Source organism: Heterocephalus glaber, unplaced genomic scaffold (genome assembly GCF_053883595.1).
Source record: "Heterocephalus glaber isolate CG9 unplaced genomic scaffold, H.glaber_assembly_v1.0 deba00001608, whole genome shotgun sequence".
In the NCBI taxonomy this organism is placed as follows: domain Eukaryota; kingdom Metazoa; phylum Chordata; class Mammalia; order Rodentia; family Bathyergidae; genus Heterocephalus; species Heterocephalus glaber.
Window position 1 is genome coordinate 3,634,943 of NW_028258379.1, and position 13,260 is coordinate 3,648,202.

The 13,260-nt window shown below is 37.4% G+C and overlaps 1 protein-coding gene across 1 annotated transcript in view; it reads right to left on the minus strand.

Annotated features, from left to right (window-relative positions):
- The window catches only part of Kcnh5 (potassium voltage-gated channel subfamily H member 5), a 393,245-nt gene that overhangs the window by 19,279 nt on the left and 360,706 nt on the right, over nt 1-13,260 (minus strand). The gene's annotated exons all lie outside the window — the stretch shown is intronic.

A 13,260-nucleotide genomic window follows, 5' to 3' on the forward strand; every position in this document is an offset into this window, starting at 1 on the left:
TTTAAACAAAAGTAAAAATGTCTGTGTAACATTTTCACTTAAATTGGAGGTTGGACGTTTCAAATTCCAAGATGGTATATTAAGTATAAATTAAGTGTATAATATATGAGAGGTTGGATGGATGTCCAAAAATAAATAAACTTGACTTTATTGAACAGGTATTTTTTAAGTATTTGGGAAAAACTTAAGATAATTATATCAAAATTTAAAATATTGGCTACAGGAGAAATTATTAGTTAGAAGTAAGTTTTGGAAGTGTAAGATTTTTGCTGATGCCTGAAAGAAAGAGTAACTACAGGTGAAAGCTGTATGGAAGGTTTTAAATGGAGTTCTATTAGGTAAAGCACTTTCAGAATCAGACAATTGTATAACTCAAGCGAGATTACTTACCTCTGTGACCCTCTCGAGGCTGGTGGTTAGAGTAGAACACATGTGAAACACATAGCCCTTACCCGTAACAGACACTCAAAATACATTAGCTCCCTTTCCTTGAACTCTCACAAAATAATTTCTACTTAAAACAACTTATGTCACCTTTCAAAGGTTCTACAGCTTCCAGGAGTAACAAATATCCATGGATTTTACACCAGATACTAACACTAATGACGGTCACTGTTAACAGAAAAGCCAGGGAGGTAGTAATCCTTCTAAGTCAAACATTTTCTAAATTGAGGCTGATGCAATCAATTCAAATGATAATACTTATAAATGATAGTATGTTTTCAAATAAATATTCTCTAATTTCAATGACTGTAAAGGCCAACCTATGTTTCCCCCTCTAATATCACATGAAATTGGGTCTCTTTAAAAGATATAATATTAGTCTCAAAGGCTGACATCAAAGCTCCAACAGTGTAATTAGAAATCTTTCAAAGGGCTAACATATTTATCCTTTACAAGTAAACAGAGTATGGACTAAGCCTTCAAGATATCAACACTCTTTGGGATCAGACAGACTAAAACATGGAAACAAACACTTCTCCTATTTCACCTTCCTTCGCTGTCAGGGCAAAGACTCTCACTTTCAGTTCTTTGAAGAGACAGGAGGGAGGGTCCTAATGTAAATGACTGTCCATCTCCCCCACCCAACTCACCTCTGAATATTTTTTAAAATAGATACATGCTTAGCCTAGGACAGACAGATCCTTGATGTGATGTAGTAACTGAGAGTATCCTTCACATTTGGAAAAAAAAGCATCCATTCCAAACTGTCAGTGGAGGAGAGCAGGGTCTTGAAACACAGGAAAGTCAGATTAGATGCAGACTATCCAAATAATATTTGGAACTTACTGAGAATACATTCTCAGATACCCCTGAGTCCAGGGAATGCAGAAGCTTCTCCAGAGGGAGGATAGGGAAGAGAGAGCTATGAGGAAATTTCCTACACTATGCATACCGTTTGAATTGGAGCCAGTTGAAAACAATAACACTCAGATTGGTTCAACTACTTTTGGTACTTCAGCCAGGTTTTAAAGCTAGAAGTAAATTTAAAAACAACTCTTAGATTGGATGGAGTCTTATGAATTAAATTCATTTTTATTATTTTTGACTATTAATGGAAATGATTTGCTGAGAAATAGTTATAAAAATTTTCTATGTAACAAAGTGGCCACTCCCACACGTGTGTTTTCTCCTTTAACTCTCATAACTACTGTAAGTGACAGGTCTTACTATTCTCACATTACCAGGGAACAAATGGTGGCACAGAGATTTTAAGTGGTTTGTCTCATATCACCCAACTAACAAGTACCCAGAATACAAATCCAAGGAATTAGATTCTAAGCAGTCTTAATCATCGCATTCTGTTGCTTCTCAAGGTAACAATACCACAGTTTATAATGTAAGATAAGAGAATGTAGGCACTAAAATGAAAAATGACCTAAAAATGAAGAGGTGATTTTTATCATATTCATGAGATTTAAAAATTAACCCATAGAAGTGCCACTAACAGTTGATCCATATGTTAAATGCAAAGTATGGTAGCTTTATGTTTTAAATTAAAAGAATGCATTGTCTAACAAATAAGAAAATAAAACCTCAAGGATCCCAATTTAAGTAATTCACTGTATTTCAAAAATACTATATGCAATACATCCTCCCTATGAAATCTCCTAGTTTTGAAGATAATTTTATGAGCCTGCACTCCAATTTTGAATAGTGGTGGATTTTTATTACAAAGGAAACTACATTTCTATGGTAATTATCCTACATTACCTTTCCAGCATTCTCGAATTAATTCTGCTGAATGTTTCCTTTTAAGAAGTACTTTCTGCCTTTAACTTTATCATGGCAACAATAAAATGCCTCAACTTAATGATATAATGGAAAGATTGATAAAGTTTATTCAGCAAAACTCTGAAATAGTGTATTTTTATTAAGATAAAAAATTCTTCATGCTACTCTTTGGCCATTGGAAGAACTCAAAAATAAGATTTGTCATAACCCATTTCCATCTTTTATGGGCAATATGTTGTACAGAAAGTAAATACTTTCCTATTAATTTATGACATAGACCATAGAGATTAGTTTCCATTACAAGGAAATGGTGACTTCTCCAGAAAGCAAACTTTTAAAAAAAACCTACAAAGAAATATTTTTTAAAATGTGAAAGGATCTGAGATCAAATTCAACATGTATGAATTAAACTATGTAAAAAATGAAAATAAAAATATAAATCTATCTAATATTTGGTTTTTTCCATAGTATTAATCACTTAGACACCTTGTACTTCTACTCTGCATCTGTCCTTTTGTCCAATGACAAAAAACATTGTGGTTGAACACCATAAAAATTAAGGACAAAATTATAAAAGAAAAATCAAGAATTAGGCTATGGTTCCGGCTACACATTTATTGGTAGCATGCATAATAGCCTGTGCTGTTTCTATCAGCAAAGAGGTTTATTTCATTTAAGCTTTTCTTCTCTGTGCTTCATTATGTTCTGCAGAACCCATGCTGGAAAGTTTAATTTATTTAAATGATAAAAGCTTCTTAAACTTAACAGGGAACATGGCCAGCTGAGCTTTCCATTTCAAAAGTAGGACAGTTGATCGTAAAAATGTTATCAAAATTGAATAATTTGAATGTGTACTGAACTTTGAAATCCAATAAAAGCAATGAAAAAAAAGGGTTAGAATCATTTGTTTAATGACATGGATTTAGTATTATATAATTTGCAGAAAAATTGAGGTGTTTTCTCTCAAATGGCCCATCTCTTTCTCTATCTGTGAGTCCAGGGAATTGACTAGGAATTTATAGCCATATGTGACCAAGCAATGAATGGCTGTGATTCACCTGACTCCTGGGATTCAGCTCGTTTGGTTATTACTCTTTCTCTAAACTTAATCACGAATTCTAACTCCGGTATGTCCAACCCATTCCAACCTGAACTAGTACAACAAAGCACTATTCATTAAACATTACCATGGACACATCAGAAGCTGTAGGTCTCTTAATGAAGGCCTCAGTAATGACCTATTTGTAGATGGCCATTCTACAAACTGGTTTGTGGGCTAATGACAGTGCACCATGCTGTTCTGAGATATGGCTGCCTCAGCTTTACTTTGGTCACTTGTGACAGATATCTGTTACACACTAGTTCATCTCTTCAGGCCCAAAATTAACATTGAGTAAATTATAAATTAATTAGTTAATTAATTGAAAAATAAAGATAAAAGGAAAGAAAGGGAAGTAGAGAGGAAGAAAAAGGGAAGAAAGAAAGAAGGAAAGGAGAAAAGGGGGATTATCTTGTAATTTTGCTAAAGTGTGAAAACTAACAAACATGGATGGGGTTGTTAGTAAGAGGCAAATGCAGAATATTCTAGAATTCCTGATACCAACAAGTAAATTAACTAATGACATGTTCTGGGACACATTTTTCTTTACTATTAAAAGATCATTTATTCCAATTCTCCAGGCTATCACAAATACAATATGTTTTCCACAAACTGTAATAGTAAACTTTGCTAGCCTGGTTTTAAAATCTAGATGTTCAACACATATTTTTTTATTGTTAAAGGTTTTCCATTAAAAAAAATAACAAGAGAAAGAAAACATTCTCAGTTGCACAAATATTTTGATGATTGTAAGGTAAAGCAGATAAGATTTAGATTCAAATATTGTGGGAATCCATGAATTTCTCTTTCATTTTTAGTCTCATTTCTCTTCATCCCGTTGTATGTCAAATATAATAGCATTCTAGGTTTAAAAAGTTACAGAGCAAAATCAAAGCACCTTGATAAGAAGTCAACAAGCCTGCCACAGTCTGATCTTCCTTCCTCTCCAACTTGCTTCCTTCACATTTCACTTGGCTCCACACGCCAGCTACAGAAGCACTTTGAGGTTCAGAATATATTGTGATATTGTGCATGTTATTCTTGCTCTTCCTCCTCACCTGCTGGAGAATTTCTGCTTATCTTTTGATACTCACCTCATCTGTGTCTTTGCTTATGAGGCAAGACCAGCTACATAATTTGTAGGGCCTCATCCAACATAAAAATTCAAGGTTTCTAATATCATACTTAATAGTAAAACAGTGGCAACTTTTTTCCTAAGATAAGGAGAGAGACAAGCATGTCTGCTTCTGCCACTCTCATTCAATGTTGTATTGGAGATTCTAACCAAGGAAACTATCAAGAAAATGAAATAAAAGGTATTCAAAAGAGAAAGGAAAACTTAGCATTATTTATGTTTGGAGAGGACATGAATGTCCAAAAGAATCTAGTAAAAAATTTATTAGAGCCTATAAAGGGGTTCATTGAGGATGCCGGATATAGTTGGATATAAAAATCACTTGCATTTGTATACAACATAGTGAACCATTTGAAAATGAAATCAATAAAAATAATTTCATTGAAAATAGCATCACAGAGTAAAATACTTGGAAATAATTTCCAAAAGAAGTGTAGGTCTTATACACAGAAAGCTATAAGACATTGCTAAAATAAACTAAGAAAAACCTAAATAAGTGAAAAGACATCTCAGGTTCACAGATTGAAAGATAGTATTATTAGCATGGCAATTCTCTTCAAATTACTCTATAAGTTTAATACAGTTCCTATAAAAAATCCAAGTACTGATCTTTCAGAAATTAAAAAGCTGACCTTAAAATTTAGATAAAAATGCAATGGATCAAACAAAAATAATACTGACAAAAAATTGGATGGCCCACATTTCACAAATTTGAAACTTGTTACAAAGCTACAGTAATCATGGGCATTGGTACTGGGATAATAATAGATATATACATAAGTGGAATAGAATTGACAGTCCTGAAATACACACAGGTCTCTATGGTTAATTGGTTTTATTTGTTTGATTTGACTATTTTAAGTGACTCATAAAAAGTGCACATTTGTATGGGAATCATGTGATGTCTTGATGTATGTATATATTGTGTAACATTCAAATTGGGATAAATGTATTTAAACAGGTCTTGCTCCTCTGATTTAATGAAGAAAGAATAATCTCTTCTACACATGGTGCTGGAAAAACTGCATATCCAGCAAGCAAAAGTGAACATGGGTACAGTTATAGTTTGGATCAGGAAGGTCCCCTAAAAGTTCATGGGTTGAAGGCTTGGTCCCTAGCTGGTGAACTGTTGGGAAATGGTGGGAAATTTAGGAGGTGGGACTTAGTAAGAGAAGTCGGTCACTGGAGGTGTGTCCTTGAGGGAAGACATATTGAGACCCTGGCTGTGGCTGGCATGAAGTCAGCAGCTGCGCTCCACTTCATACTCCACCCTGTGCCCCCTCCCTGCCATGAGGCTCTGTTTCCCCACAGGCTGAAAGCAGTGGGGTCTGTGACCGAGATCTAAATTCACCTCTGAAACCAAGAGCCAAAATACCTCTTTCCTCTTTTTAAGATTCTTGGGTATTTTGTCACAGTGACAGAAAGCTGACTAACACTGATACCTATCTCACACCATTTACAACATCTAATGTAAAATAGATCTAAGCCCTAAATACAGAAGCTAAAATAATAAGATTCTTAGAAGGAAATGAATATGTAAATTTTAGTAACCCCAAATTAGAGAACAGTTCCTTAGACAATTAAATATCAATCCACCAAAGAAAACAATGAATGAATAAAGTGAATCAAAATTAAAAACTAGTGCTTCGAAGAACATTATCAAAGTGAAAATACAACCCATAGAGTGGGAGAAAACACTGGGAAATCATGTATCAGATATGGGTGCAGTATCCAGAACTATTATAGTTCAACAATAAAATGGCAGAATGAAAATAAATGGTCAAGGCATTTGATTGAACATTTATCGAAAGAATATATATGTTATGGCTTATATGTTGATGTCACCTAAAACCCTCATGTGCTCCTAGGTGGGAGTTTGGGGAAGTGACTAGATCACAGATGTGATACTGGACTAGTTCACTGATGGGTTTATAGCTGGATATGATATTGAGAAGTGAAGCCTAGTGGGAAGAGGTGGTGGGTCACCTGCTACACCATAAACTGTTTCTGTTCTGTGATACCATCTGCAACACCTCCCTGCCTGAGAACCAACTGTGAGCCAAAATAAACCTCTCCTCCTGTAGCATGTGTGTATTAGGTATTTTGTCCCAGCAATAAAAAACCTAACTAAGACACCTGTCTGTGTTATTTTCTTATTTCTGGGACAAAATGCCCAATATCCAAAGTTAAAGAAAGAGAAGTTTCCTGTAGCTCACAGTTTGTAGAGATTTCAGTTCATAGTTAGCTGGCTCCAAGGGAGGGCGGCCTGGCAGAGGGGCATGGCAGAGGAGAAACAGTTCGTGGCAGGCAGAAGACAAGCAACAAAGCAGCAAAGGAGGTGTGGGGCTGTGAGATTTTACCCTAACCCCAGGATGTTTAATTCTAATGACCTCACTCATGTTCTGTGCCTGCTAGCTTTAGATTGTTAGAATTAGTTAAAATGCCTAAAGTGTGTCACCTAATTCACTGTCCAGAACTGATGTCCTGAACATTGCTATCTATTAGAACAATCTGCAAACATTGCAAACATCTGCCGACCACTAGTACGTGACGGCCATGACTATTAGTCAGGACGCCTGGTGATTATCAGCATACATCAAGTGACCACTAAACTTTGTCCCCTTTCGTAAATCTGCTTGTTAACTTACCCCTCAACCCCCTATAAAATAATCTCGGACTCTGAGCCAGTTGCCTCTCTTAGCTACTTTGCTTTGAGAGTGCCATCTGGCCAGACTAATAAAGGTCTGTTTTATTTTCCAACTTGTCCGGTGTGTTCCTTCCCGGGTGTTCGTCACTGCAGTCAGCTCCTCGGAGCGTTTGGTAAGGCCCTCAGTCTTACAGAGCAACAGCAAGAGATTGCACCAGCCCTCTCTCTGTCTCTTATACTCTATCCAGGCTACTCGCCCTTAGGGCAAGTAGCACTCACACTCAGGCTGAAGCACCCTTAATCCTAGCATTGCATCATTTTTCCCAGCATCACATACTCAATCCTAGCATCATGCAGCCTAGATACAGGAATCTCCGAAAAGCCCCACCTATGACTGCACGAGGCTTTTGGAGACATTTAGATACAAGCCATGACACCAAGAGGTCCAGGAAAGATACTCATCATTAGTCATCAGGAAAATGCAATTAAAAACATAATGAGCTAGCACTTTAAATCTGTAACCAATACCACAGAAAATAAGTATTGGGAAAATATAAAGAAATTGGAATCCTCATACATAACTGGCAAGAAGGCAAAATAATGTAGCTTCAGTGGAAAACAATTTGGAAGTTTGTCAAAAAGTAGCCCTAGGGCCCAGCAATTCCACTCTTAGATATACACCCAAGATAACTGAAAACACAGTCAAACAAAAACTTGTGCATGAATATTCAGAGGAAAACTAATAATGATAGCCAAAGCAAAAACAACTCAAATACCCAGTTATTGATGAATTGCCAAGCAAAATGTGATATATCCATATAATAGAATATTATTAGGCCATAAAAGGAAAAAAGTGTTGGTCATACTACAACATGGATGAACTTGGAAAATATTATGCTCAATGAAAAGAGCCTGAGATAAAATGTCACATCATACATGATTTCACTTGTGTGATAATATGTTCACAATAGGCGTGACTCAGAGTCAGAAAGTATACTAACGGTTTCCAGGGATGGGGAAATGAGGGAAACTGGAATGACCACTAATGAGTCTAGTGTTTCTTTCAGGGATGATGAACTATCCTGGAATCAGGGGTGATGACTGTACAGTTTTGTGACAATACTAAAAAACACTAGACTGTACACTTTAAATTGTTAATTGTATAGTACGTGAATTATAAAAAATATAGGGCTCCTTGTTCAAAATTATTAAGAATCTCAAGATGGTGAAAGCAAAACCATACACTAAGAGAAGGCAATGCTAAGAAAAAGGTCCTGTAAGTGTGCATAGGTTTCACACCCACGGACCCAGAGAGGAATCTTCACTACACCTCTCTTCCCCAGGCAGAGGTGGGCCCATGGTGTTCCACACTGGAACACACTTATTTTGTGCCACTTAAGGGATGGGATGCAACAGCAAATGAGGTTTTCATTCAAATATGAATATTGTTAAGTACCTACCGCGTTCCAAGCTTGATTGTGGAGTGACAAATGTGGGAGGTTGGGCTAGGCGATCAGCTGCAGATACTGAGGCCTTGTCGACCTCTCCTGGGGACAGGAGAGTGGGTGCAAGGCTTGTTTGCGGGGGATGCTGAGGCCCACAATACCCCTCAGGCAGAACAACATCAACCATAGGTGAAACAAAGAAAATTACATATCTGGGTATGGGGTTGTTATTTTCCTTGTTAATCATCTACAGCTCTTCCTTCCTTGAATCATATATTTGTTACATTGCCTTGTTCTACTAAAAAAAACCCAGGGATTTTCCAGGCTCCCTGCACTCTTTGCCTACAAGAGGCAGAGAATCCCCTGGGGCTCCCACCCCCAATGATCTTTGTGTCTTTGTTCTTTAAGCTTCATCGCACCCCTGGGTCAGGATAAACTCACAGGCTGCTTCCTACAGACCAATACATCAAAAGCAAAACCCCTTAAATCATTTGTGTAATGTTAAATGATGATGTTGGGCTGCAGTAAGTAAAATAAATGAATAGATAGATAGATAGATAGATAGATAGATAGATAGATAGATAGATAGATAGATAGATAGTGCAAGATCACAGAGAATGGCAGAGAGTGGCTGGGCCTCTATCAGGAAGGGATCTTTGGTGGGTGATACAAGTGGACTGAAAACAGCCCTGGGAGGCTGAAACCCTGAAGAGGATCCCTGCTGAGATAAAATGCTTTGCCTGTTAGAGGCACACCTAGAAGGACACAGTGGGTGGCACCAAGTAAACAAGGGAGAATGGCTAGAGAGAAGGAGTGGAGGTGGCCAGGGGGTTGGATCTTAAATGTGAAGGAAAGTCATGTGAGAGAGTTTGGAGAAGATGCACATAATCTCACTTCTGCTCTTCATGTTTGTGCAGACTGCTGTGGGGAAAATAAACTGCAAGGTGGGGAAGATGGGAGGAGAGGCACAGATTAGAGACCTTCAAAGTGGTATAGGTGAGACACCACAGAAATTAGCCCAGAGAAGTAGAAATGGAGATAGTGAGAAGTGATCAGATTCTGGATTTATTTTCCCAATAAAACTGACAGGTTTCTCAGTGGGTAGAATGAATAATCTAAGCGTGGCCAAGTCTCTTTCCTCATCACTAGGGCAGAATACCTGACACCTACAACTTAAAGAAGGAGAGGTTTATTTTGACTTAGTTATAGTCCCTGGTGGACTGAATCCAAGGCAGAAAAGGCATGGCAGAAGGATCTGGTAGAGAAAAACTGCTCACATGACAGTGGTCAGGCGGCGGAGAGCAAGGGGAGGAGGTGGGCAGGGAGACAGTGACCTTCCAGGTCACAGCCCCAGAGACCTGCCTTCTCTGACCAAGTCCTACCTCCTAACTGCAGGTCAGCTGTGAACTCATTGGTGGACCAATCCACCAATGAGCACTGTGCCCCCATGGTCCGATCACCTTCCTGGCATGTAAGACCTTGGGGGAATGCCCCGGACCTAAACCATAACAGAGAAAAAAAGAAAATTTTAAAAAACACTTTTCTGTCTAAACGAAAGGATAAAGTGTAGTGCCATTTTGTGAGATGAAAAAGTCTGGCATGATGGAATATAAGCTACAAAAACAAGTTATCCCCCCTCCCACACACACCCATACACACAGGATCATAGGGTACGAGACCAAACCCCCAGGAAAGAGGAAAATAATGGCTGAGAGACTCAGCCATCACTGGCTCAGAGCAACACCAGAATTCGTCTAGAGAGCACTGGCCTAGCAGTGGGGAAAAATCCTTTATTTTTATTTATCCCTTCCCTATATGTTATCTTCTTATCTGGAACAACATGCTTTCATAACAGCATTCACTGAAAGTCATGGTTCTAGTTGAAATTTTAACACTTAGAAGGACATATAATATATGTATATGAATATGTAACTGGTCCCTTCAGGATATTTGTGGAGAATATTTGACATTTGGCAAATGTGACAAACTTCATAAAACACTTCAGCTTATGTTCCCTCATTTTCTCCTTGCCATTCTGCCACCAGGCAAGGTGATTATTAGTGTTCCACCTGACAGATCAGGCTCATAGAAGTCATGGGCCTCACCTAAGCTCCCCTTGCTGTGAATAGCCAAGCTGAAACCCCTCTCCTAATGGCAACTCCAGGGTTGCTCTGCTATTATGTGCTAACACTCCTAATGTGCATAATTTCGTTTTGCAGCTTATAGTGCACTTCTGAATCTATTACCCTACAATATCTCATTTGTTATTATTCTTTTGTCCCAAGCAATATATCTAATATGTGGCTCTAGCTCTTGCCTTGGAAGATAATGGATACACTCAGAGGGGATAATTACTGAGCTGGGGTAGTTACAACAATTTTAAGACGTCTTTTCATAGTGAAACAAATTTTCTGCAGCTTCTATTTGTGAAAAAACTCATGCACATGCATTTATAAGTTTGCTAAGTTTTACATTTGATTTTGAAAACAATAATACAATTTTTACTCAATATCCCCCACACAGATTCTTTTATTAGGATATAAAGATGGATTGGGTATGTAGATTTTCTCTTTTGAAGTATTACCTTCTATAAAGACAGAAGTGCATCTCTAGTCTAGGTGATATGTTTTTGTTTCAGTCTTTTATAGGTAGAATCATATTTACATAAAATAGAATGCCTTGGGAGTATGGTATTTCTTAATTTTGTGGAATTTGATAGCTGAAACTCAAAGGAGTCATAATAATTGCCATTTAGATGTACATTCACCTATTCAGTTTGACCTACAACTCACTTTTCCTGGGTTCTAAGTCCTCTCTCTACTTTTCCTCATAGGGCATTTGTTATTTTTTTAATTAGAACTGTGGTGTGATAGTTTTCATAAAATAAAAGGTTCTCTAAGAATCAGGAGGCAAGTGTTTGGTATTGTCTTGGTCTATTTTCTGTTCCTGTAGCAGAATACTTGAGGCTTGGTAAATTATAAAGAAAAGAGGCTACCATGGATTGAGCAGCTTTTCTGCACCTTATCCTTCCACTATGCTGTTTCTGTTCTGGAGCCAGTCAACTATAGACTGAACTCACAAAAAGTGTGACCTAAAATGAATTTGTCTTTTATGTTAGAAGTGTTGGGTATTTTTTCCTAGAGATGGGAAAATGACTAATATACCCTTAAAAGTTCCACTGTCTGGCAAGCACAAGATCCTGAGTTTGATCCCCGATACCACAAAAAAAAAAAAAGTTCCACCGTACATTGTAGACCAAGCACGCAGCCAGCCCATGAACCTCTAGGGGACAAACTATATCCAGGTCCTAGCAGGTACTACCTCTGACACTGCCTACCTCCATAGAGTGGGCCATGCCTCTTCGACTTTCTAAAACTCAGGTATAAAGATTGAATTGGAAGGGCCCGGGGTTTAGCTCAGTGGTTTTGCCACCTGCTGCGCAAAGGCAAAGACCCAGGTTCGATCCCCGGTACCAAAAAAAAAAAAAAGATTGAATTGGAAGGAGGGGGTTAGGAGGAGGTTGGGAGGAAGTTGGGAGGGGAGGGGAAGAGGATGCAAAAAAGAATTAAGATATGTTACATAGATGTACCGACTTCTCATGAGGAATGTGATCATTATGCACTGCAAATATGTACTAATCAAAAGTAAAAATTGAAAAATAAAGATTTAGTTAAATCACACAATCCTTTATTTTATCAGGATGGTATGCCTATTCCATGTAAAATAGATATCAACTACTTTTGTTAAATCTACTGAGTAGTATAAATGTAGCATGTGCTCACCCTACATAACCGAGAATGAGGTCTCTAAGTATTTTTTGTTGTTGTTTTTGTTGCAAAATAATCAAATCTTGTTGCATTAGCCTTTTATTTACTGCCTAGATTTTCAAATTTTTTTATAGAAGCAAAACCAAACATGCAAGTGACTTAGACCTGTTGATCTGGACCTTTTCCACTCCATTCCAATTGCAGAATTGGATTTTATTTAATTTAGTAAAAGACTACTAGAAACAATATTGGTAATTAGTGCCACTTCCAATTTGAATACACCTTTTGCAGAAGACTTGATGTTTAGAGCAGCTGGTAATGATGGGTCCTTCAAAATTAACATTCCAGGCCTAGCTAGGGCTCTAACCAGCTATGTGACCTTATTTACAAGCTCCATCCTCTTTCTGGACTTTATTTAAATCATTATACCATGCTATCATTGACTCAGTACTTCTTAGTTCTGTCTTATTATATAACACAAGAGGTCAGTACTTGATGCTAAAAATAATACAACCTATGCTTTTTAAATTATTACTAACATAATTTCTTGCTAGAAAACAACACATTTGCCCCATTTTGTAGACGTCAAAAATTCATAAACCAACTGCTGAGATTTCTATGGCCCTTACTAACAATTATAGACCTAGGATATAAGTGCTACTTTTATTTGTGTTTTGATTTTGCTTCTCCTGGAGGCAACTGTTCACATGCTGTGCCAAGAGAAGATAAAACTTTGCTGCTAATTACTAAGCTTTGTGCTTCTAAATATTGCTGGCCAGTAATTGAATTGCAGTGTCTGGAATCAAGTACTAGCTAATAACTTTGTCCCTATAGAGTTGAACTGTAATTAGTTATTCCAGTCAAAGAAGAACAGGAAAAGCTATGCTGGTCATTTTTTTAATGGTGTAATTGCCAGGAGGTGGAATTATAGC